The 26,690-nt window shown below is 41.3% G+C and overlaps 1 long non-coding RNA gene across 1 annotated transcript; it reads left to right on the top strand.

The window, feature by feature from the left end:
* On the top strand, nucleotides 1-26,473 carry LOC132513514 (uncharacterized). The gene is made up of 3 exons (XR_009538493.1): nucleotides 1-130; nucleotides 8,994-9,161; nucleotides 24,903-26,473. It is a non-coding gene; the product is annotated as an uncharacterized LOC132513514 (long non-coding RNA).
* The last annotated feature ends 217 nt before the right edge of the window (nucleotides 26,474-26,690 follow it).

Here is a 26,690-nt window from a genome sequence, read left to right as displayed (position 1 = left end):
GGCTCACGGGCCCAGCCGCTCCGCGGCATGCGGGATGTTCCTGGACTGGGGCACGAACCCGTGTCCCCTGCATCGGCAAGCGGACTCTCAACCACTGCGCCACCCGGGAAGCCCCTGGGTCAATTTTTATGTAAGTTATGAGGTTTTGGTCTAGGTTTATTATATTATACTTCTGCCTATGGATGTCCAATTTTACCAGCACCATTTATTGAAAAAAATAACCATGTTTCTGGGGTCCCATAACCATCGAGGTTCAATGGTTCACTGGATGGACTCACAAGACTCAATAGCAGGCTTTACTCGCAGCTAAGGTTTATTACATCAAAGGATACAGACCAAAAGTGATAGGAAAAATATATGCATTCAGTAGAGTTCAGAGAGGTCATCTGAACCATCTGAAGCCACACAAGGATGTGCTTTCTCTCTATCAGTGAACTACAGGTGTGGAATAACTTTGCCCAGGGAAGCCTGTTCAAGACTCAGGATCTGCGGCTTTTCTGTGTAGGGGAACAGCTCTGTCATGGCAGTCTGGTGAAATTGATCACATAGGCAAAGGCTTGACCTGTATTTATCTGAGTCTTAGCAGAACTCCTTGTGATCCACTTGGAACACAAGAGGCTGGGAGGCACTTTTTGTTTTGTGGTCACGCCTTTCCGGTATGTAGGACAGGGAGCATGGGTTGCTGGTACATTGGCTACTCTTCCTTTCGTTCTCCGTGTAAGTAATAATCTGAATCCCAAAAGGGCTCATTGTGTTTTTATTGGCCATAGGCATCAGACCTTAGTCTTTCCTCACGCTCCACTGAATTGCTTTTTCATCTTTATAAAAAATCAGTGGGTATATTTATGTGAGTCAATTCTTTTCAACAGCTTTGTTGGGGTATAACTGACATACAGTAAACTGCACATGTTCAAAGCATATAATTAAGTTTTGACATATGTATACACCTATGAAACCATCAGCCCAGTCAAGATGGTGAACATACCGCAAAGTTCCCAAGTGCCCTCTGTAATCCCTCCTTCCCCTCTGTCTCCAGGCAATCACTGATCTGTTTTCTGTCATTTTAGGTTAGTTTGCATTTTTTAGAATTTATATTTGAATCATACATTGACTCATACATCTTTTTTCCAGCTTCCTTTGTTGAGCATAATTATTTTGAGATTCACCCATGTTGTTGCATATATCAATAGTTCATTCCTTATTTTTTTTGCTGAGTAATATTTCACTGTGTGGGTATATATACAACTAATTGGTTACCCATACACCTGTTGATGGATGTTTGGATTTCCAGTTTTTAGCTATTGCAAGTAAAGCTTTTATGAACATTTGTGTACAAGACTTTCTATGGATAATGTTTTCTTTTCTCTTGGGTAAATATCTATGAGAGGAGTGGCTGAATCATTTCATAGGTGTATGTTAAACTTTTTAAAAAACTACCAAACTGTTTTACAAAGTGGTACCGTTTATATTACTGCCAGCCATGTGATAGAGTTCCAGTTTATTGGCATCCTCAGCAACACTTGCTATGACAATTCTTTTTAATTTTACCCATTCAAATTGATGTGTAGTGCTTTTTATTTTGGTTTTACCTTGCATTTACCTAACGATCAGTGATGTTGAAACTCTTTTCATGTGCTTATTTGCCATCTGAATATCTTCTTTGGTGAAGTGTCTATTCACATCTTTTGCCCATTTTATATTGATTGGGTTGTCTATTTTTATTTTTGAGTTTTTAGAGTATTTTATATATTCTGGATACAAATCCTTTATCAGATATATGCTTTGCAAACATTTTCTTCCAGTCTATGAATTGTCATTCTCATTATCTTAACAGTGTTTTTCAAAGAACAAAAGTTTTTAATTTTTGTGAAGTCTAACTTATCAATTTGTTTTTAATGGCTTATGCTTTTGGTGTCATATCTAAGAAATCATTGCCTAACCCAAGGTCATGAGATTTTTCTCCTAAATTTTCTTCAAGAAATTTTGCAGTTTTAGTTTTTGTATTTAATACTGTGATCCATTTTGTGTATGGTGCAAGGTATTAATCCAAGTTATTTTTTGCATATGAATATCTAGTATTTCCAGGACCATTTTCTGAAAAGGTTATTCTTTTTCTAATGAACTGCCTTTACACCTTTGTAAAAAAAAAAAAATCAGTTGTCTATATTTGTGTGAGTATATTTCTGGGCTCTCTGTTCTCTTCCATTAATATATTTTTCTGTTTGGACATCAGTCCCACACTGTCTTGATTATAGTGTAGCTTTATAATACTTTTTTTTTTTTTTTTTTTTTTGCTGCACCACGCACATGGCTTGCAGGATCTTGGTTCCCTGATCAGGGATTGAACCCGGGCCCCGCCAGTGAAAGTGCCAAGTCCTAACCACTGGACTGCCAGGGAATTTCCTATAATACCTCTCAAAATCAGGTAGTGTTAACCTCCCAAATGTGTTCTTCTCTCAAAGTTGCTTTGACAATTCTAGGTCATTTGCATTTACATATGAATTTTAGAATCAGCTTGTGATTTTCTATAAAAATTCCTGCTGGGAATTTGAAAGGGATTATACTGAATTTGTAAATCAATTTGGGAAGAATTGTTATCTCAACAATATTGAGTCTTCTGACCCATGAATAAGGTATAAATATCACTATTTAGATTTTATTTAATTTCTCCCAGCAAAGCTTTATAGTTTTCAGCATACAGGTTTTGCACATCTTTTCTTGACCAAATGCTTTGGCCAGAACCTCTAGTACAGTGCTGAATATAAAGAGTGAGAATGGACATCTTGATTTGTTACTGATCTTCTTATAGGAAAAGCACTCAGTCTTTCACCATTAAGTATGATGTTAGGTATAGGTTCTTCATAGATGCTTTTTATCAGGTTGATGAAGTTCCCTTCTATTCCTAGTTTGCTGAGAGTTATTATCAGTAATGGATGAAAGAGCTGTGAAGTGAAAGCTTTGGACCTCACCCTACCTTAGTCAGAATTGTTCTGTTTTATGTTTTATGTGTGGATATTCTCTGTGAACTTTGTTTGCAAAATGAATTCAACTCCTAATAAGAAAAAAAAGTTTGAATAACACTACTTTATACAATGAGTAAACATATTAGTCAGGGTACTCCAGAGAAACAGAACCAGTAGGATAGATAGATGATAGATAGATAGATAGATAGATAGATAGATAGAGAGATGATAGATGTGTGTGTGTATATAATATAATATAATGAGGAATTGGTTCACAATATTACGGAAGTGAGAAGTCCCAAGATCTGCCATCTGCAAACTGGAGACCCAGGAAAGCCAGTGGTATAATTCTTAGAGAATGGATGAATTCCAGTCCAATTCTGGAGGCCTGACAACCAGGTAAGCCAATGGTGTAAAATCTCACTACAAGGAAAGAAGATCAATGTCCCAGCTCATTCAGGCAGACAAGAAGCAAAACGGGCGAATTCTTCATTCCACCTTGTGTTCTATTCAGGTCCTCCATGGATTGGATGATGCCTACGTTGGGGAGGGCAGTCTACTTTACTGAGTCCACCAATTCAAATGCTCATCTCATCCGGAAACACCCTCATAGACACACCCAGAAACGATGTTTAATCTGGGCACCCTTTAGCCCAGTCAAGTTGACACATAAGTTAACCACCACAGTAAGTTGTTGAAAAATTGAATATAAATTTAACTTTTTATTTTCCAATGAACTAGAAACACATAGGGAAATCTTTTGAAAGAATATTCCTGCATTCTTTGTAAAATCTAGAGGATTCCTAGGCCATGCTTGAAAACGCTGATTCTGGGAATTCCCTGGCGGTCCAGTGGTTAGGACTCCGCACTTTCACTGCCAAGGGCGCAGGTTCAATCCCTGGTCGGGGAACTAAGATCCTGCAATACGTGCGGTGTGGCCAAAAAAACAAAACAAAACGAAACAAATGCTGATTCTGCAGCCTCTTAGAAGAAGTAGAGTTGTAAGACTGAGAGGGAACTTTCCAGAGAAGACTGATCTAACCTGCCCCCAGGGATAGTAGTAGTGCTGGGGAGAAGGTGTGGCGGGTCTAGAGAAGGACATTTTCCCATTTCTCTCACTGTTCTATATCTTAGCAACAAGGCATAAGTTCTGCACAGCCTTGGATTCCCTTGGGATTACAGACTGCTTGAGGGCAGGAACTGTATTACTTTCTTTTCTGTAGCTCCTTCAGCTGTCTCTCACAGTTCTTTAAACATCTCATGTGCTAAATGAGTAAATAAATGATAGGTGGGCAGATATCTTTTCCTTCCTACCATCTCTTGCCCCTTACTTTTTGAGCTCACTTGGCCCAGCTCTAGACAGACTTGTGAAGCAGATCAAGTTTGTCTTCGGTGCCCTTTGCCCACCACGAGTTCCTGTCTCCTGAGTGCCCAGTGTGTCCTCCTACTCATGATTGTTTCACTCTCAAATCCCAGAAAGGCCTGTTCTTCACAGGCAGCATCCCATGCCTCATCTGAGCTTCCTCATTATGTGTCCTGTCTTGCTTTCTTTAACGATTCCAGAGTTAGGGTCAGGCCACCTAGCGGATGAGGACTACAGAGAAGAGAGCCTTCAAACTCTTGCCTCAGCATACAACTAGGGTATCCAGAGCACTTTCCTCCCTCTCTCGTCATCTCCAAGCACCGAGCCCACCCATGGTGGACAGTGCTTAACCCACCTCCCAAGCCCCCTTTCCCCTCTCTGAGGACAATTTTGTGTGATCCTGGGGTAGTTTGGTTTTTAAGGGCAGATAAGCCACAAAACGAGAGAAAGCCCTTCTTGGATCACCACGTGTCCCACTGCTCAGTGTTCAAAGCTACTGTTTTCCAAGTTGATATATTAAGAAAAGTATAAGCTTCTGCCAGAGCATCCACTTCTCTCCATGTGTGGGGTATCCCGTCCCACCTTGGCTCATAGGAAATAAAGGAAACCAACTATTTTGCTTCAATTAGGGAGAATCAGTTTTAAGGATTGACTCCTTACTCTGTTAAACAAATCATCATCATGTGCCCACCATATACAAATAGACTATAACAACAGGGACTTCCTTAGATATTGGTTTGTTTTCTGTTTACTCCATCAGCAAAATTCTTCAGGGAAACTTGAACTGTAAATGGCTCACTAACAAAAGCAAACAACACGCAAACATTTAAAATTAGGCAACGTTCAAACTGCCATCCACACGTTTCCAGGTTTCATATAAAAGCAAAACCAACTTGAGTACCAGGTGTGAACTTAAAAGTAATAGGATTGTTATCTTCTAAAAATAAACCTGAGAGGGTGTACCCATCCGAAGACATAATCTCCCAGTTAGTGTAGCCATCTTGAGAGTCCGAGCCCTTGTTCTATTGGTGTGGCCACAACTACTTGTCTTTTGGGACTAAAATTAGACCTCACCTCCTCCTCCAAGGAGCCGGCCCTCACCCTCAAGTCTGGGTTTGATGCTCTTCTTCTGGGCTCCCTGAGCATCCTGTGCTTACATCTATCAAAGCACCTATCACACTGGATTGTGTGTCTCCCTTATCTGAAGGTAGGGAAGATGTCTTGTTTGACTTTGTATCCCTGGGGCCAAGCAGTTGCTCAGTAAATGTTTGTTAACTGAAAGAAGTCTCTGCATCATATTCTTGGACCATCTTCAACGATAGCAAATCTTTCTTCTTTTGCTGGAGAATGTGATTTTTGGCAAACAGATGTTATTAGGAAACATGTTGGGCAAATCAGGTATTCATCAAACTCAATAACACTGTCTATTTAAAAATGAGCTGTGATCACAATGTATTGACTACTTTTCTCCTGCGATTCATAAACTGGCTCTGAAAACAATTCCGAAGAAGGAATTGCAAAAGGTTTTGAGCAATAGAAGCTTCCCAGGGCAATATCTTTGAAAGGCTACTCTGGAGCTGGACTGCGTGGGTTCCAGTCCTGCCTCTGCAGCTAAGTTAGCTGTATCGTCTTGGACAAGTTACTCAACCTGTTGTTTCCTCGTTTGTAAAATGGGGACAGTACCTCCCACATAGAGTCATTGTGAGGATTAGTTGAGTTAATCACATCAAGTGCTTAGAATATAGGGCCCGGTACATAGTAAGTGCTCACTAAGAGTTGTTATTATCATTGTTATCTTTATGATCATTTGAGGCACTGTATTAGAAAATATTAAAGATAATACTTTTTTTAAAAAGGCCTATCCCTTCCCTCAGGAAGTTCACAGTCTAATGGGAAATACAGACATGTAATTTATGTTATCATACAACTTGATGGGTGCTTTCAGAAATGCCAACTGTCATGATGGCAGGAACAGCTGACATGGGGAAGGGTCTAGTATCGAGAGCATCTCAGTACAGTTCTGTAAGCACCAAATGCCCTCCACTCCATTCAGAACATTGTGTCCTGAGAATAGAAGTGGCAGTACGACCAGATATTGATGTTCATGGTAGTGATGAGAACAGAAGGACCTGAGAGTAGAGATCACACTTTTTTACTAAAATACCTCCATTTTTTAAAAAAAACAAAGGAATGGTATGCGGTGTCCGTTCCTGTGAAAGTATTCAGTGCTCCTTACTTCACTCCGAATAGGAACCTGTCTGGACAGAGAATTCATAGACTCTATCATCAATATGTCTCTCTGTTTAAAAAAAAAAATGGGTTCCAGTTTCAAAAATTAAGATACAGTGTTGCTCTGATCCTGAAAGAATGGAATAATCCGGAAGGATTTGCCATTTTACCAAGAGGGTTTAGAGGTTTACTATGGATTAGAATTGCACCAAAATTTAAGAATAGTAACTTTAAATAATGATATAATTTACACTTGGGGATGCATTGTCTCATTATTGTGTCATTTCTTTTACTGTGCAGAAATTAGTTTTTTCAATTAGAATATTGGTTGCCTTTTTTTAAACCAGAGTTTCCCTCTTTCAGAAATAGTTATAAAAATGACAGTTTATGTTGCAATCAGTTATCTTGTATGATTCATGAAGAAACACTTTAAAAATAACTTTGTAATAAAGACAGAAAACTGTTTCTTTACAATTGTGATTCATCATAATTACTTTTGAACATTTGGTAAATCCTATTTTGGGTAATTTTTAAGAAGTACTTTAAAACTCTTTCAGAGTCTGTTTAAGGCCCTCCTTTATGAATTCTGCAAAAGCTTCACTTTGCGAAGAAAATGGGCTTGAGGTAATAAGCATAATGTGAGACAATGTGGTTATATGTGTTCCTGCCCTCTCCTCATCTTTTCAGGTTCCCTTCTGAGAAGTTGAAAGTCAAGGGATTATTTTGGGGAATTAAAGTAATTGCAAACAGCAACAGCATGGGCCTGCAACCTTTCCACCATGGCATGTTCTGTGCTCCTGGGCCCAAGGGGCAAGCAAGAGGTGCCAATTCTTAAGAGACCTGTGATGGAGCCACAGACGTGTTTTCTTAAGAAAGGGAGAGAGAATACGGCAGTGGTAACTGGAGCCGAGTGCTATACTTGGCATTTGTTCCAGGTTTGCTTAGTTGAACTGAATTTCCTGCTTATGGACAAGATACCATTCCGAGTTGTACAGAACGAGCACACAGCTGTCATCTTCGTCTTGCCCCAAAGGCTATTAACAGTTGGTCCTAAAGTGAAGGAATTTATTCTGTTATATGGATCATGAGTAGAGCAATCATAAAGTGTACTGATGTTGGGAAGAAAACCTGCATTCTGAGCATGTGTACAATTAACACCCTTATTGGACACTAATAATGCTGAGAGTTTCCAACCTCACCTGGAACTTCCTAAGCGTTGTGAAAATGAATTTTTCACCACTACAGCTACTATAATCCCTGGTGCACTTCTTTTTTTAAAAACATTTCATTTATTTAACTATAGTTGATCTACAGTATTGTGTTAGTTTTAGGTGTACAGCTTCAGATTCTTTTCCATTATAGGTTATTACAAGATATTTAATATAGTTCCCTGTGCTCTACGGTAAATCCTTGTTTATCTATTTTATATACAATGATGTGTATCTGCTAATCCCATACTCCTAATTTATCCCTCCCCCTCCCCTTTCCCCTTTGGTAACCATAGGTTTGTTTTCTATGTCTTTGAGTCCATTTCTGTTTGTAAATAAGTTGATTTGTATTAATTTTTTAGATTCCACATATAAGTGATATTGTATAATATTTGTCTTTCTCTGCCTGACTTCTTTCACTTAGTATGATAATCTCTAGGTCCATCCATGTTGCTGCAAATGGCGATATTTCATTCTTTCTTACAGCTGAGTAATATTCCATTGTATATGTGTGTGTGCATCTGTGTGCATGTGTGTGTGTACACACATATGCACCACATCTTCTTCATCCATTCCTCTGTCGATGAACACTTAGGTGTCCATGTCTTTGCTATTGTGAGTAGTGCTGCTGTAAATAGAGGCGCGCATGTATCTTTTCGAATTAGAGTTTTGCTCTTTTCCGGATATATGCCCAGGAGTGGGATTGCTGGATCATATGGTAACTCTATTTTTAGTTTTTTAAGGAACCTCCAGACTGTTCTCCATAGTGGCTGTACCAGTTTACATTCCCACCATAGTGCAGGAGGGTTCCCTTTTCTCCACACCCTCTCCAGCATTTATTATTTATAGACCTTTTGATGATGGCCATTCTGACTGGTGTGAGGTGTTACCTCATTGTAGATTCAATTTGCATTTCTCTAATAGCTAATGATGTGGAGCATCTTTTCATGTGCCTCTTGGCCATCTGTATGTCTTCTTTGGAGAAATGTCTATCCAGGTTGGGCTTAGTGACTTGATTCTAACGCGTAGAATATGACGAAGGTGTTGGGATGTTGGGATGGGACTTAGACTGTGACTTCCATACTGCTGGCACTCTCTCTTGCCCTCTTACTTACTCTGATGAAGCTTGATGCCATGTTGCGAGATGCTCTGTAGGGAGACCCACATGCCAGAGACTCAAGGAGGCCTGCAGCCAACAGCTTATGGGGAACTGAATCCTTTGTCCAACAGTCTGTGAAAAATGGAATCCTGCCAACAACCATGTGACTGAACTTGGAAGCAGACCCTTCCCGGTAGAGCCTTCGGATGAGGTGACATCCCTGGCCAGCGCCTTGATTGCGGGCTTGCGAGAGGCCCTGAAGCAGAAGACCCAGCTAAGCCACGCCTGGATTCCTGAAAGTATGTTTTAAGCAGCTAAGTTTTGGGGGTAATTTATTATACTACACAATAACTAATACACCTTCCAAGAGGTAACCACTACCCTAGATGTGCTATCATTCCCATACATGTCTTTATATGTATGCTACATTTATATGTATCATTCCCATGTATGCCTACACACACACACACACACACACACACACACGTACAATTACTATATATATATATATATATATATATATATATAGTAATTGTATTACATGTTCTTAAAATCCATATAAATGATATTATAGTATTTGTATCCTTCTGGAATTAGAGTTTCCCTGATTCGTTTTTCCACCGCCACCATTCCATCTTTGCCTCTCTAGGTCTTTCTCTGTGTCTCAGCCTCTGTGAGTTCTAGGCTGCACCCCAGCCCAACCCTTTCTGTCCTGTTCCGTTTACCTGCAGTAGTCCCAAATTGGTGACTTAAGCCTGGTCCCACCTTAGGTGAAGCCCAGCTTCTTCCCATATGGCTCTCTAAACCAAAATGTTGCTCTTCAACATTACATGGGCCTCTAGGCCAACCTGGATCGTCACTGGGGTTTTCTTTGATAATGGTGCTTTTTAGAGCAGTATGCATCTAAGAGTTAACGTGCATAGGAATTTCTTGGGAACCTTGTTAAAATGTGACTATGAAGGTCCGGGGAGGACCTGAGATTCTGCATATCCACAAAGCTTTCAGGTGTTGCTCATGCCATTGATACACAGACCCCATATTTAGTAACAAGATTCCAGAGGCTAGATGTCTATCTCTCTCTTTACGAAAATTCTTTTAACTTGACATTTTAATTTTTTAAAATTTTTATTTATTTATTTATTAACATCTTTATTGGAGTATAATTGCCTTACAATGGCGTGTTAGTTTCTGCTTTATTATATTAGATACCAACAAAGGAATTCACAATAGGCTTACCCAGTGATAGAAAGTGATGGCTTTCAAAGGTAAGGTGGGCCAAAACAAAGCCAAATAATATAAGGAAAGACTTTACTTGGTATTATTTACCAATGAGAAATCTGTTCATAGTTAAGCTTATTTACTGAAAGTAAACTTTTATTTTTAACTTGAACAAATGCTGACAAATATATATGTAGAAGGTAGGATAAAAGTTGGATATCAGTGGATATCACTTTTTGGGAGATGAACTCTGGAGTGATATCAGCGTTGATAAAATTCCCCTGGGCTTCTAAAAAACAAAAAACCTAAAGAATGAAGAACAGATTCTTTCTTTTTTCCTCCATCCTTTTCTTTCTACTCCTCCCAACTACAGAATAAAATAAGAGAAAATGAACAATTATACAACATTAACCTGCACCAGTGACTTTCTAAATCTAAGAAAATAGTCTTATGTGTGTATATACTATATCTCAACAAGGAGAGAAGAACAATACATTTTCTTCTTGTAACTTGGAACCTTGTGTATCTGATGGCTTCGACCACCTGATGACCGCACCAGCCTTGTCTCTGTTGCCCAACACCACAAATGCTTGCCCCACCCCTCCTTTGATCCTCTCATTCTCTCTTTCTTTCTTTTTGGAGAGGCCATTCTGAGATTTAAATAAAGCTTTCTATTGATACTTAAGAAGATTTTGCACAATTTCCGTTCGACCAAGTAACAGAGACTGGATTTACCCTCTTACTTTAAAGAACCAAAAAACAGGACAAAATGTATAAGCTCTACCTGACTTGGCTCCCTGAACTCTGAGATTGGTGTCCGCAACCCAGGGAGTCTTCCAAGCTCTGCCTCAGCTCCCCTTCCCCATGTCCTATCCTGGAAACTTTCTGAAGGCACTAAGTTGGGTCAAATCTTCCACCTTAAGACGCTGGGAAAAGAAGGGCAAACTAAACCTAAAGCAAGCCAGAAGGAAATGATAAAGATCAGAGTGGAAATTATTGGACTAGATAATAGAAAAAACAATCAAGAAAATCAGTGAAACCAAAAGCTGGTTCTTGGAAAAGATCAACAAAATTGGCAAAACTTTAGTTAGATTGACTAAGAAAAAAAGAAGACTCAAATTTCTAGAATCAGAAATGAAAGAGGGGATATTACTACTGACTTTACAGGAATAAAAAAGGATTATGTGGGAATTCTATGAACAATTATATACCAATAAATTAGATGAAATGGACAAATTTCTAGAGAGACACAAACTACTGAAATTGACTCAAGAAGAAAAAAAACAGTATGAATAGATCTATAACAAGTGACAAGCCTGAATTAGTAATTTTAAACAAAACTGCCCACAAAGAAAACCCCAGGTCCAGACGGTTCACCACTGAATTCTAACAAACATTTAAAGAACTAATACTAACTCTTCTCTACACCAACTCTTCCAAAAATAGAAGAGGCTGGAACACTTCCCAGTTCATTCTATGGGGCTAATATTACCCTCATACCAAAACCAAAGACATCACAAGGAAAGAAAACTACAGATTATTATCTCTTATGAACATAGGTGCAAAAATCCTTAGCAAAGTGAATCCAACAACATATAAAAAGAATTATGCACTATGAGAAGTGGGATTTATCCTAGGAATAAGCAGTCTGTTTAACATCTGAAAGTAAGTTAATGTAATACATCATAATAATTGAATAAAAAACAAAATCACATGATCATCTCAATAGATGCAAAAAAGCATATGACAAAATCCAACAACCTTTCATGACAGAAACACTCAATAAACTAGGGATGGAAGAGAACTTCCTCAACTTAACAAAGGACTTCTATGAAAAACCCACAGCTAACATCATACTTAATGGTGAAAGCATAGGTGCTTTATACCCTTAAAATTAGGAACAAAACAATCTCTGCAGCCCAACATTTCATTGGAGTTCTATCCAGGGCACTTAGGCCACAGAAAGAAATAAAAGACATCCACACTGGAAAGGGAAAAGTAAAATTATCTCTATTTGCAGATGACAAGATCTTTTATGTAGAAAATCTCAAGGAATCCACAAAGAAAACAAAAACACCTATTATAACTAATTAAAAAGTTCAGCAAGGTTGCAGAATACAGGATCAATATACAATAATCAATTGTGGATCTGTATACTTACAATGAACAATCCAAGATTACAAAAGCAATTCCATTTACAGTAGCATCAAAAAGAATAAAATACTTAGGAATAAAGTTAAGTGAAGGAGTGTAAAACTTATACTCTGAAAATTATAAGACACTGTTGAAAGAAATTAATGATCTAAATGGAACACATTCCATGCTCATGGATTGGAAGACTTAATATTGTTAAGATGGTAATACTTCCCAAATTGATCTATGATTTGATGCAATCCGTATAAGAATCTCAGCTGGCTTCTCTTTAGAAAATGGCAAGCTGATTGTAAAATTCATATGGAATTGTAAGTGACCCAGAATAGGCAAAGCAATCTTGAAAAAGAAGAACAAAGGAGGAGGATTCTCACTTCCCAATTTCAAAATTTACTACAAAGCAATGATAGTCAAGATAGTGTGGAAATGGCATAGAGATAGACATATAAATCAATGGAATAAAATTGAGACTCCAGAAATAAACCCATGTGTCTATGGTCAACTGATTTTTGACAAGAGTGCCAAGTTCATTCAATGGTGAAAGAATAGTTATTTCAAAAAATAATGCTGAGGGGCTTCCCTGGTGGCGCAGTAGTTGGGAGTCCGCCTGCCGATGCAGGGGACGCGGGTTCGTGCCCCGGTTCGGGAGGATCCCGCGTGCCACGGAGCGGCTGGGCCCGTGAGCCATGGCCGTTGGGACTGCGCGTCCGAAGCCTGTGCTCCACCGCGGGGGAGCCCACAGCAGTGAGAGGCCCGCGTACCGCAAAAAAAAATAAATAAATAATAATAATAATAATAATAATAATGCTGAGACGACTGGATAACCGCATGTAAAAGAATGCAGTTGGACCATGCCCCACACCATATACAAAAATCAACTTTAAATTGATCAAAAACTTAAATATAAGAGCTAAAACTATAAAACTCTTATAAGAAAACATAGGGGTAAATCTTCATGACCTTAGATTTGGCAAAGGTTTCTTATTTATTGCACCGAAAGGATGAAAAACAAAAGAGAAAAATAGATAAATTGGACCTCATCAAAATAAAACACTTTTGTGCTTCAAAGGACATTCATGAAAGTGCAAAGACAGCCCACAGGATGGGAGAAAATATTTGCAAATCATTAATCTGATGAGGGGATTGTATCTAGACTATATAAAGAATTTTTACAACTTGATAATAAAAACATAAATAACCCAATTAAAAAATGGGCAAAGGATATGAAATGATTATTTCCCCAAGGAAGATATACAAAATGGCCAATAAGCATATGAAAAGTTTCTCAACATCATCAGGGAAATGCAAATCAAAACCACAATGAACTTCATACCACTTCATACCCACTCGGATGGCTATAATAAAAAAGCCAGATACTAGCAAGTATTGACGAGGATGTGGAGAAATCAGAACTCTTGTACATTGTTGGTGGGTATGTAAAATGCCACTTTGGAAAACAGTCTGGTAGTTCCTGAAAAGTTTAAACATAGAGTTACTATCTAGTCCAACAATTCTCTTCTAAGAATTGAAGAATATCTTCCTTCCAAGAGAAAGGAAAATATATGTCCACAAAAAAACCCAAACTTGTGGGCTTCCCTGGTGGCGCAGTGGTTGAGAGTCCGCCTGCCGATGCAGGGGACACGGGTTCGTGCCCTGGTCCGGGAAGATCCCACATGCCGCGGAGCGACTGGGCCCGTGAGCCATGGCCGCTGAGCCTGCGCGTCCGGAGCCTGTGCTCCGCAACGGGAAAGGCCACAACAGTGAGAGGCCCGTGTACTGCAAACAAAACAAAACAAAACAAAAACAAACAAACAAACAAAAACTTGTTATAGCAGCATTATTCATAATAACCAAAAGGTGAAAACAACCCAAATGTCCATCAACTGATGAATGTGTAAATACAATGTGCTATATCCATACAATGGAATATTATTTGGCCGTAAAAGGAGCAAAGTGCTTACTGATACATGATACAGCATGGATTCATCCTGGAAAACATTATACTGAGTCAAAGAAGCCAGTTACAAAAGACCACATATTATAAGATTCCATTTATTTGAAATGTCCAGAATAAAGAAATCTATAGACAGAAAGTAGATTAATAGTGGCTTAGGGCTGGACGGAATAGGGAATAGAAAACTAAAGGGTATAGGATTTCTTTCTGAGGTGAGGAAAGCGTTCTGAAATTGGTGATGGTCACCCATGTCTGTGAATATACTAAAAACCATTGAATCGTACACTTGAAATGGATGGATGTGAATTATAATTATTATAATGTGTATGGTATATGAATTATATCTCAATGAAGTTGTTTTACAAATAAGCTGGTCATTCACAGGGCTCTTCTTGTTTGCTTTCCATCTCTCTGGGATCACTGTCCTTTGTTGCCTAATATATAGTGTCTTGAAAATTGTTGCTTCATATTGTCTGGCTTTTTTTTTTTGGTTGTTTCATGCAGGAGAGTACATACAATTTCTACCACATCATCTTAGCCAGAAGTAGGAGTCTCCCTATTTTTTTAATTGCGCAAACTGAGGCCAAAAGCAGCTAACTGGCTTACCAAAGTTCACGCTAGTTAGTGGCAGAGTCAGGCCTATAACCAGGATTTCCCGATCTGTAGTCCGAAGTTGAAACAGGATTGCGTCTTGCCTATCCAGGTTCTGGGGCAACTTGAGAGCTGAAGGTTAGTTAACCAGTCATAGACAAAGTGAATGTCTGGGCCTTGAGGACCCCTGAAAGGTCCAGATCAGTTCTCTGCCTTCTCCTCAATCCGCAAGTGTTTACTGCACACCTGTGTGCATTACCTTTTGGGAGACATTCCTGGGGACCAAAAAGCAGGTGCTACCATCTCTGGCAACAAGAAGCTCACCATCTATTTGGGAGAAAAGGCTGCACATGAAACATCTCTATGACTCAAGCATATTTACCTGTAATATAATGAATGACTCACTCAACTGTGCAGCCAAGAGAGGCAGGAGGGGTCACAGTGTGCAGGCTTTTCTCATGAAAGGCTTCCAACTTGAGTTTCAAAAGATGGCAGCATCCCCTGACTGAGTGAGGGCGGTAAAGGCAGGATGTTGTCTTCACAGGGTGTGTGTTAAAGTGCACCTGAGGCCTCAGAGGGTCCTTGGCTATAAGAAAAGCCTGTCTTGGGGTTGGGGAAGAAAGAGGAAGTTGTCCTAGCCTGAGGGCAGACCTGGGGGATTTGATGGAAGTCCTGTGGTGAAAAGGGTGACTAACAGGTCAGCTCCTTTGCCTACAGCAAAATCAAATGCTCCCAGGGAGACAGGTTTTTTTTTTTTTTTAAACACCTTGAATTATGGAGGACACTAGAAATCGTACTTTTTTACAGAGTAAGGGCTTCCCACCAGCATAGTCACTTCGAGGTTTTTTTGTTTGTTTGTTTGTTTGTTTTAAGGCTGTGTTGGGTCTTCGTTTCTGTGCGAGGGCTTTCTCTAGTTATGGCAAGCGGGGGCCACTCTTCATCGTGGTGCACGGACCTCTCACTATCGCGGCCTCTCTTGTTGCGGAGCACAGGCTCCAGACGCGCAGGCTCAGTAATTGTGGCTCACGGGCCTAGTTGCTCCAGGGCATGTGGGATCTTCCCAGACCAGGGCTCGAACCCGTGTCCCCTATATTGGCAGGCAGATTCTCAACCACTGCGCCACCAGGGAAGCCCCAGACAGTTTTTTTTAATAGGAAAACAAGTGTCTTCTCAGGTCATGAAAAAGCTGGGTTGTCCACTTGAAATTACAGGACAAATGTTCCAGACCCTAGCTATTCAGTCATTCACTGAGCATGTACTGAGCACCTACTATATACTGGGAGTTGTGTTAGGGGCTGGGGATTGACAGGTGCCCAAGACTCGTGGCTTGCCCTAGCTCATGGTCTAGAGGGGAAGACACTTGGGCAATGCTAACAGATTTCCTTAAGGAAAGGTGCTCTCTTTCCCCACCCTACCCCTTGTTAGTCAACAGAAGTGACCACGTCTTTTCCCTTTGCAGATCCATCATCAGGGTCAGGGGGGACGGGGGAGGGACCCAAGGCCACAACAGCTGGAAGAGGTTTTCACTTCCTGCCGGGCATGGCAGGGCACACTCCCTGAAGACCAGTCCAGAGCTCTCCTTTACAGCCCGGCCCCCAGCTCACCGCCTCCGGGAAGCCTTCTCTTCTGCATCTGCTGCCCCTGCTCCCCCCACAGGCTCTCCTGGTTGCACTGAGATGTGTGGACATTGTTTGGCTCCCCTAGAAAAGCACAGGCCCTTCAGGGGGACGGTCCAGATCTTCTTCAAGTTTGTGACCCCCATGGTGTCTGCACAGGTAGCTGTTTGTTGACTGAATCACGAGGCCTTTGGAATCCCTCTTCTCACCATCAGTGGCGCTTCTCTTCTACCTGCCCAGGGCCTGTCTACAGAGGGCCTTCCCATCCGCTTCCTGTCTCTTTGGCTCCTCTGCAGGGCCTCCCGGGAGGTTTCCGCTCCCACGGCCGCCTGTGATGCTTGTGGTGCTGTGATGGCGGATACAAGGAGGGACTGCGCCCCGCCCCCCGTGAGGCCTCACCCCCCCCCCACACACACACGGAGTGACTCGTCCTGTCCCTGGCCTCCTAGACCGCCGTGTCACAGCCAGACCGGGCTGTGGGTGCTCACCGAAGAGAAGCACCCACACAGGGGTGTCATCTGCCTACAGGAGCCAAAGCCCTGGGGTGAAGAGCACAGGGTCCTCAGGCCCAGCACCTCCTGCTGTTCGTGGAAGCCACGGGAGGGGCAGGGGACCGGCAGGAGTGCCGGGGTCTCAGGACTTGACCTTGCTTGCACATCCCAAGGGGGTCACTGCACAGGCCTGTGACCCGGAGCCCCTGGGAGTGGCGTGGAGTACCAGGGCTCCATCCCTCCTGTTGAGCAGGAGCTGCAGCCCTGCCGGATCCTGGTCCGGGCTGAGCTGGCACCGACAAAGGCCCCCTTTCACTCTCAGCCCCCCTAGCTTGTGGGGTTTGAAGCAAGAATAGTTTTGTCATCTCACGGTTGGGGTGCAGGGCCCTGCCCCTCACAGACGCTGCTCCTTTACCGTGTCCTCCATGCCTCAGGACAGGCATAGTGCATGGTGGGCTTTTTCCATAAACTGTAAATTCACCTTCTTCATTCATTTTCCCTCTTCCTGCTGGTTTTATAACAGAAAATCGCACCTCCCCCCACCAAAAAAGAAAGTCTTAGCAGTACAAGTGTCTGAGAGAAAACCAAACATACCTGTGCATTTTAGTCGGCAGTTTAAGTCTGATAACGCCGTGCTCAGCAACTACAGAGCAGGGGCATACTCCCTGGTGAGCAAACAGTTGAGTTTTAGGGAAAATCCCTAATACCTATGAGCATCATATGGGGTCAGAAACTCACTTTACCAAACAGATTCACGAGAGAGTGGCTTTTCACAATTTGAAGGTATACTTACTTTAAGACATTCTAAAGTTGTTGAATCCGAGTGACTATGCATTTGTTCGTTCTCTTCCCCTGAGTTTTCAGATATGAGTTTGTAGAAAGTGACTCATTCTATCGCACAGCTAATTAGTGGCCAAGCCTAGGACTTGGGCTCACTCTTTCTGAGCCCCGGACTCTTCATTTGAGCCTCCCTGGGATGGAAAGGTTTGCTTCCAGATTGCTGTTTAAACACTAAGTGGAAGGGGAAGGGTAAACTGGGACGAAGTGAGAGAGTGGCATGGACATATACACACTACCAAATGTAAAATAGATAGTTAGTGGGAAGCAACCGCATAGCACAGGGAGATCAGCTCGGTGCTTTGTGACCACCTAGAGGGGTGGGATAGGGAGGGTGGCAGGGAGACGCAAAAGGGAGGAGGTATGGGGACATATGTATATGTATAGCTGATTCACTTTGTGATACAGCAGAAACTAACACACCATTGTAAAGCAATTATACTCCAATAAAGATGTTTAAAAAATAAATAAATAAAAGATTTGTGCAGGAAAAAAACACTAAGTGGAATGGAAGGAAAAGAATATCTTTTTTTTTCTTTTTTTGGGAAAAGAATATCTCGAAGCTCAAAGGTGTAAAGCCTTAGGACATTGACAACCAATTAAAAACTCAGATAAACTAAGGCTTCACACCTTTACATGCTGCAAAGCTGTCAATGGAGAAACAGGATTTGAATTCCTGAAAGGGGATTTACACATAAAGATCAAGGAACTCGGCTAACAGCATACTCGGGAGGAGTGAACAGGAGATGTCAGGGTGGAAAGACAGAGTCCTGATCAGATTCTTTCCGGCTCTGGGACCTCGTACAAATCATTTAACCTTCTTCAGCCTCTGTGGCTCATCTCAAATGAAGGAATGATGCTAATACCTGAGTTATTCCCAAATAGTCAACTGAGGTCATCCGATCAGTCCCCATATCTGCTCCATTTTATCCTAAATGTCTCTTGAACCCTCCACTTCTCTCTGTCCTCATGGTTCCTTCTTTAGTTCATCTTTCTACCTCGTCTGCCCCAGGCTGTGTCCTTCTCATTCCACTCTACACATTGATCCAAAGAGATCTTTCTAGAAGGCAAAGCCAGTTACACGGCGAATCTGCTTAAAACCCTTCAATAGCTTCTCATTACTCTCAGGATAAAATCCAAACCCTTGCCCTGGTGTACAAGGCCCTTCATGGTCGGGCACCTGTCTGCCTCTCCAGGCTTATCTCACTCTGCTCCTCTCTCAGGTTCCAGCCATAATAAACTAGTAGCTGTTCCCCAATGAGCCAGCCTCTCTCACCTCCAGCCTTTGCAGTAGCTTTCTCCTCTATCTAGAACACTCAGCCCCTCCCCACACCCCATCCTCCCCCTAACCCTGTAGTCCTGTAGGGGAAGTGGTCCCGGAGTCTGACCTCCTCCTCCTCAGTGCACCCCAGCATCCCATGCTTCTGACATCTTAGCACTCATCACCCTGATTGAAATGGCCTTTTGCCTTGTTGGTTTCTCCCACTCAGTTCTGCAGGACTGTCTTACTCATCATTATGTTTCCAGCGGAGCCTGTTGAATGAATGGTGAATGTTTAAATCATCAAGAAAAAAAGGGAGAGGATGCAAATCATTAAAGTTAGAAAGGAAAAAGGAGACATCACAACTGACACTGCAGAAATACAAAGGATTATAAGAGACTACTGCAAACAACTATATGCCAATAAAATAAATGGACAACCACGAAGAAATGGGCAAATTCTTGGAAAGGTACAATTTTCCAAGACTAAACCAGGAAGAATTAGAAAATATAGAAAATATAAATAGACCTATCTGTTTAGAAAATATAAACAGACCGTCCCCCTAAAGGACCTGTGCTTTTCTAAGGGAGCCAAACAATGTCCAGATGGCTTCACAGGCGAATTCTATCAAACATTTAGAGTAGAGCTAACACCGATCCTTCTCAAACTCTTCCAAAAAATTGCAGAGGGAGAGACACTCCCAAATTCATTCTACGAAGCCACCATCACCCTGATACCAAAACCAGAAAAAGATATCACAAAAAAAGAAAATTATAGACCAATATGACTGATGAACATACATGCAAAAATCCTGAACAAAATACTGGCAAACAGAATCCAACAGCACATTTAAAGGATCATACACTATGATCAAGTGGGATTTATCCCAGGGATGCAAGGATTCTTCAATATACGCAAATCAATCAATGTGATACACCATATTAACAAATTGAAGAAGAAAAACCATATGATCATCTCAATAGATGCAGAAAAAGCTTTTGACAAAATTCAACACCCATTTATGATTAAAAACTCTCCAGAAAATGGGCATAGAGGGAACCTACCTCAACATAATAAAGGCCATATACGACAAACCCACAGCAAGCATCATACTCAATGGTGAAAAACTGAAAGCATTTCCACTAAGATCAGGAACAAGACAAGGATGTCCACTTTCACCACTCTTATTCAACATAGTTTTGGAAGTCCTAGCCACGGCAATCAGAGAAGAAAAAGAAATAAAAGGAATCCAAATTGGAAAAGAAGAAGTAAAACTGTCACTCTTTGCAGATGACATGATGCTATGCATAGAAAATCCTAAAGATGCCACCAGAAAACTATTAGAACTAATCAAAGAATTTGGTAAGTTTGCAGGATACAAAATTAATGCACAGAAATCTCTGGCATTCCTATACACCAACAATGAAAAATCAGAAAGAGAAATTAAGGAAGCACTCCCATTTACCACTGCAACAAAAAGAATAAAATACCTAGGAATAAACCTGCCTAAGGAGGAGAAAGACTTGTATTCAGAAAACTATAAAACACTAATGAAAGAAATCAAAGATGACAAACAGATGGAGAAATATACCATGTTCTTGGATTGGAAGAATCAATACTGTGAAAATGACTATACTACCCAAAGCAATCTACAGATTCAATGCAATCCCTATCAAACTACCAATGGCATTCTTCACAGAATTAGAACAAAAAAATTTACAATTCATATGGAAACACTAAAGACCCTGAATAGCCAAAGCAATCTTGAGAAAGAAAAACGGAGTTGCAGGAATCAGGCTCCCTGACTTCAAACTATACCACAAAGCTACAGTAATCAAGACAGTATGGTACTGGCACAAAAACAGAAATATAGATCAATGGAACAGGATAGAAAGCCCAGAGATAAACCCACGCACATATGGTCACCTTATCTTTGATAAAGGAGGCAGGAATGTACAGTGGAGAAAGGACAGCCTCTTCAATAAGTGGTGCTGGGAAAACTGGACAGCTACATGTAAAAGAATGAAATTAGAACACTACCTAACACCACACACAAAAATAAACTCTTAGAGGAAAACACAGGAAAAACACTCTTTGACATAAACCACAGCAAGATCTTTTTTGACCCACCTCCTAGAGTAATGGAAATAAAAACAAAAATAAACAAATGGGAGTTAATTAAGCTTAAAAGCTTTTGCACAGCAAAGGAAACCATAAACAAGGCAAAAAGACAACCCTCAGGCAAAGGATTAATCTCCAAAATATACAGACAGCTCATGGAGCTCAATATCAAAAAAACAAAAAATCCAGTCAAAAAATGGGCGGAAGACCTAAATAGACATTTCACCAAAGAAGACATACAGATGGCCAAGAGGCACATGAAAAGATGCTCAACATCACTAAGTATTAGAGAAATGCAAATCAAAACTACAATGAGGTATCACCTCACACTGGTCAGAATGGCCATTATCAAAAAATCTAGAAACAATAAATGCTGGAAAGGGTGTGGTGAAAAGGGAACCCTCCTGCACTGTTGGTGGGAATGTAAATTGATACAGCCACTGTTGAAAACAGTATGGCGTTTCCTTAAAAAACTAAAAGTAGAACTACCATATGACCCAGCAATCCCACTACTGGGCATATACCCTGAGAAAACCATAATTCAAAAAGAGTCATGTACCACAATGTTCATTGCAGCTCTATTTACAATAGCCAGGACATGGAAGCAACCTAAGTGTTCATCGACAGATGAATGGATAAAGAAGATGTGACACATATATACAATGGGATATTACTCAACCATAAAAAGAAACAAAATTGAGTTATTTATAGTGAGGTGGATGGACCTAGAGTCTGTCATACAGAGTGAAGTAAGTCAGAAAGACAAAAACAAATACTGTATACTAATGCATATATATGGAATCTAAAAAAACAATGGTACTGATGAACCTAGTTGCAGGGCAGGAATAAAGATGTAGACATAGAGAATGGACTTGAGGACACCAGGTGGGAGGGGGAAGCTGGGGCAAAGTGAGAGTAGCATCGACATACCGAATGTAAAATAGTTAGCTAGTGGGAAGCAGCAGCATAGCACTGGGAGATCAGCTAGGTGCTTTGCGATGACCTAGAGGGGTGGGATAGGGAGGGTGGGAGGGAGGCTCAAGAGGGAGTGCATATGGGGACATAAGTATGGGTATGGCTGATTCACTTTGTTGTACAACAGAAAGTAACACAGTATTGTGAAGCAATTATACTCCAATAAAGATCTATTTTTAAAAAAAGCAAAAGGGAAAAAAAATAAATGCTTTGTAAACCGCAACTTGTTACACCAGCGTTAATAAGTATTATGTAATATTACTGTGCTCAGGTCGGTTATTTGATATTGTTGGCCTACTCACCCATTTGATCGTAACTAATATCACATTTCAATTACATCATTCTGGTTCCTTATTATGCCCAATACTAATAAAGGCTACCACTTACTGAGCATTTAACCTGGGCTAGATTCTGCGGTGAGATTTTACATGTGTGATCTCATCTATTCCTCATTATAGCAAGCTAGGTATTATTATAAGCATTATCCCCATTTTTCAGATGAAAAAAGTAAGGCAAGCTCAAAGAGGTTAATTAGCTTTCCCAATAGCAAATAGCCAGATTTTGAATCCAGAAACTTCGAGTTTATTATCCAAACCCTGATTCTAATCATCTCCCACTTCTGCCAAAGTCTTCAGATAAGGACACTATCAACAGAGTGAAAAGCAACACACAGAATGGGAGAAAATATTTGCAAATCACATATTTGATAGGGTATTAATATCCAGAATATATAGAAAACTCTTAAAACTCAACAAAAAACCCGATTTTTAAAATTTTTATTTGTTTATTGAAATATAACTGATGTACAATATTATATGTTACAGATGTACAATATAGTGATTCACAATTTTTAAAGGTTATTCTCCATTTATAGTTATTATAAAATATTGGCTGTATTTCCTGTGTTGTACTATATATGTTCTTGTAGCTTATTTTATACCTAATAGTTTGTGCCTCTTAGTCCCCAACCCGTATGTTGCCCCTCCTCCCTTCCCTTTCCCCACTGGAAAGGGAACTAGTTTGTTCTCTATATCTGTGAGTCTGCTTTTTTTTGTTAAATTCACTAGTTTGTTGTATTTTTTAGATTCCACATAGAAGTGAGATCATACAGTACTTGTCTTTCTCTGTCTGACTTATTTCACTTAGCATAATATCCTCCAAGTCCATCCATGTTGTTGCAGATGGAAAAATTTCATTCAGCCACAAACAATCCTTTTTTAAAATGGGCAAAAGACTTTCTCCTAAGAAGATGTACAGGGCTTCCCTTGTTGCGCAGTGGTTGAGAGTCTGCCTGCAGATGCAGGGGACACGGGTTCGTGCCCCAGTCCGGGAAAATCGCACATGCCGCAGAGCGGCTGGCCCCGTGAGCCATGGCCGCTGAGCCTGCGCGTCCGGACCCTGTGCTCCACAGCGGGAGAGGCCACAGCAGTGAGGGCCCACGTACCACAAAAAAAAAAAAAGAAGATGTACAAATGGCCAATAAGCACATGAAAAGATGCTCAAGTCACTAGTCACTAGGTAAATGCAAATCAAAACCACAATGGTATGCCACCTCACACCCATTAGGATGGCTATTATAAAAAGAAACAACAGAAAATAACAAGTGTTGGCAAGGCTATGGAGCAATTGGTACCCTTATGCATTGCTGGTAGGAATGTAAATTGGTGCAGCCACTGTGGAAAACAGTATGGTGGTTCCTCAACATTAAAAATAGAATTACCAGGGCTTCCCTGGTGGCGCAGTGGTTGAGAGTCCACCTGCCGATGCAGGGGACGCGGGTTCATGCCCCAGTCCGGGAAGATCCCACGTGCCGCGGAGCGGCTGGGCCCGTGAGCCATGGCTGCTGAGCCTGCGCCTCCAGAGCCTGTGCTCCGCAACAGGAGAGGCCACAACAGTGAGAGGCCCGCGTACCGCAAAAACAAACAAACAAACAAACAAAAACAAAACTAGAATTACCAGGACTTCCCTGGTGGTGCAGTGGTTAAGACTCCATGCTCCCAATGCCCAGGGCCCGGGTTCGATCCCTGGTCAGAGAACTAGATCCTACATGCATGCCGCAACTAAGGAGCCCGTGAGCCGCAACTAAGGAGCCCGCCTACTGCAACTAAGACTCAGTGCAACCTAATTAATTAATTAATTAATTAATAGAATTACCATATATCTAGCAATTCCACTTCTGGGTATATATCCAAAGGAAGTAAAAGCGGGGTCTAGAAAAGATATTTGTATACTCATGTTTATAGCAGTATTATTTACAATAGCCAAAACGTGGAAGCAATCCAAGTGTCCACTGATGGATAAATGGATATGCCTACAAGAGAATATTATTCCGCCTTCAAAAGGAAAAAGTTTTGGCACATGCTACAACATGAATGAACATTTGAGGTCATTATACTAAGTGAAATACGCCAGTCACCAAAGGACAAATACCATATGATTCCACTTATTTGAGATACCAAAAGTTGTCAGATTCACAGAGACAGAAAATAGAAGGGTGATTGGCCAGGGCTGAAGGGGGTGAGGAACGGGGAGTTGTTATTTAATGGGTTCAGAGTTTCGCTTTTGCAAAATGAAAAGAAGTTCTGGAGATGGGTGGTGGTAATGGTTGCATAATAATGTGAATGACCTTAAGAGTAAACTGTACGCCTAAAAATAGCTAAAATGGTAAATTTTACATTTCGATATTTTACCACAATTTATAAAAGAAGATCCAAGCCTTGATTTTACCCATTTCCCAGTCCTGCCAAAGTCTTCAGATAATTTCCTTCTGATGAATGTTTGCTGCTTTCCCTCCAGATAACCTGCCTTTTCTTTTTCCTCCTAAGACCAGACTGCTCTCTGCCAGGATCTCTAGAGCCTCGCATTGGTCAATGCCCCTGAAGAGGGCAGAGTCCAGCCTCAGGCCTCTAGCCCACCCTCTTCCTGGGAAGAAAATGCCTCTGCTCCGAAGGCAGCCAGCACATATTTTACTCACAACAGTCGGCAGATGGCTGTGGATCCCTTCTGTTCCCAGGAATCACATCGGAACTAACCGCGCTGTGCATTTTCCATCACTGGTAGCTATCCCAACGTGACGTGGGACATCGTTATTAATAGGTGAAGGACAAAGAGAGAGGGGAAGTGGCTTGGGCTGAGTCACACAGCAAAGTTAGAACTCTGATCTCCCAGCAACTACCGTCGCCCTGGGCTCTGTCCCACACACCTGGCAGCTCCAGAGACTTGCTCCTTTTTGTACTCTGGGCAACGAACTCTCTAGCTAACCAAGCGGGTCTGACTTGTCTTACAGAGAAATGAAGCAAAATCTTCTTCGGGATGGTGTATTATGATCTTTCGGTTTCTACTGGTTGGCAAGAAACCGAGTCCCCACTACTTACTGAATGACCTGGAACACATCATCGAAAGTTTCTGGACCCTCAGTTTTCCCTTCAGTAAAATGTAGACAAGATTTATTGGTGCCTACCCCCAGAGAAGCTGGGTGCGCTAGGGAGAGGAATGGGGTGCCCTTATCCAGTCTATTCTGCGTTACCCTTTACACGGGTGAACTTCAAACCTGGCTGAGCATGGTAATCACATGGTGGCCTTTAAAAATACAAATTCCTGGGCCTTGCCCAGCCTGGCTTACTTGGATTTCTTCTCCTTTCTCCCGGCCAAGTGGCCCCCAGGGTGAAGGGAACCCCCTTGATTTGAGCATCGGGGTGGTCTTTAACTTTTCTATGTAAATCCTCTCCAACTCAGCTTAAAGGAACCTTTGCTACGAGATAGGAAGCATTGCGTTCTGTCTCCTTTGAGCTCTCCCTTGGACTCACTGTTCCCCCAATTTTGGCACTTCTCACATACTGCTTGTTATTTTTACTTAACTGTTTCAAATCTTTGCCTCTTGTTTCCTCAGTTAGCTACTGGAGGGTAAAAACCATGACCTACCCTTCTCTTATTGCCCCGCAAATGCCAGCTCCATTAGCACCTAGTATCTCTTCAGTAAATATTTGTTGAATGGCAAATCTTGTAATTCGGAAATCTGAAATAATTTCTTATTTATTTGGGAGACGCTCTGTGTCCTTTGGAAGCTTTCTGGTCACATGGAAAGAACTTTAAACAAAGAGGCAAGAGCCCTAGCTTCCAATCTTGGCTCTGTCACAAACTCCCATTGTGACCTGCAGCAAGTCGCTCGCCTTCTCTAGCCCTTGGTTCCCTCACTTGTGAAACCGGGGCTGATCTGTAAAGTTTCTTTTAGCTTTGGATTTTTTGGCTACTCTAGATAGCAAGGGCAGCCTTTTTCATGTCAATGTCTTTAATGCCCACCATGCCTAATTTTTTTTCCTCTAAGGACTACATAATCGATGGATCATCTCCAGTTTATAAAATGAGAAACTCAAGTAAAGAACAAGTAAATGCTTTGGCCAAGCTTCCATGCTTAGTGTGAGTGTGTGTGTGTGTGTGTGTGTGTGTGTGTGAGAGAGAGAGAGAGAGAGAGAGAGAGAGAGAGAGTGTGTGTGTGTGGCGGTGTCGCTCATTCCTCACTGCAGCTCCCTGGCTTTGACTGGATTCTTCCATCCCAGAGCTGTTACCAGTCCTTCCCAAGTGTAGGACTGTTAACCCTTAATTATCTGCATGCC

Source organism: Lagenorhynchus albirostris, chromosome X (genome assembly GCF_949774975.1).
Source record: "Lagenorhynchus albirostris chromosome X, mLagAlb1.1, whole genome shotgun sequence".
NCBI lineage: Eukaryota > Metazoa > Chordata > Mammalia > Artiodactyla > Delphinidae > Lagenorhynchus > Lagenorhynchus albirostris.
The sequence above is the reverse complement of the archived record's forward strand: the minus strand, read 5'-3'. Positions and strand labels throughout refer to the sequence as shown.